The sequence below is a fragment of the Sinocyclocheilus anshuiensis genome, unplaced genomic scaffold (genome assembly GCF_001515605.1).
Source record: "Sinocyclocheilus anshuiensis isolate Anshui unplaced genomic scaffold, SAMN03320099.WGS_v1.1 scaffold2304, whole genome shotgun sequence".
Lineage (NCBI taxonomy): Eukaryota > Metazoa > Chordata > Actinopteri > Cypriniformes > Cyprinidae > Sinocyclocheilus > Sinocyclocheilus anshuiensis.
The window spans coordinates 161,078-161,622 of NW_015548175.1; positions in this window are offsets into that span (position 1 = coordinate 161,078).

Consider the following 545-nt stretch of genomic DNA (forward strand, 5'->3'; position numbering starts at 1 on the left):
GTAGGAAATTTACAAAATATCTTCATGGAACATGATCTTTACTTAATATTCTAATGATTTTTGGCATAAAATAAAAATCGATAATTTTGACTCATACAATGTATTTTTGGCTATTGCTACAAATATACCCCAGCGACTTAAGACTTTTTTGTGGTCCAGGGTCACATATGGGCATCAAATGCTTCAAATTCGCATATTTTGACAGAGGAACAATTCAATGATGACATCGACACATTAAGAATGGTTTCATTTTTCATTTGTATTTTGGTGTGTTTAGTTATTCTGCATGGATCCGTGTATGCATTCCTTTGGCGTCTCCCTGTGGTCTTGTTTGGTATGGCAGGTTGACTTGTGCTTATTTGTTAAAGGGGTCATATGATGCAATTTCAAGTTTTCCTTTCTCTTTGGAGTGTTACAAGCTGATTGTGCATAGATAAGATCCCTGAAGTTGCAAAGACTAAAGTCTCAAAACCAAAGAGATATTCTTTATCAAAGTTAAGACTCTGCCACACCCCCCTAAAACGGCTCGTTCTAACACGCCCCCA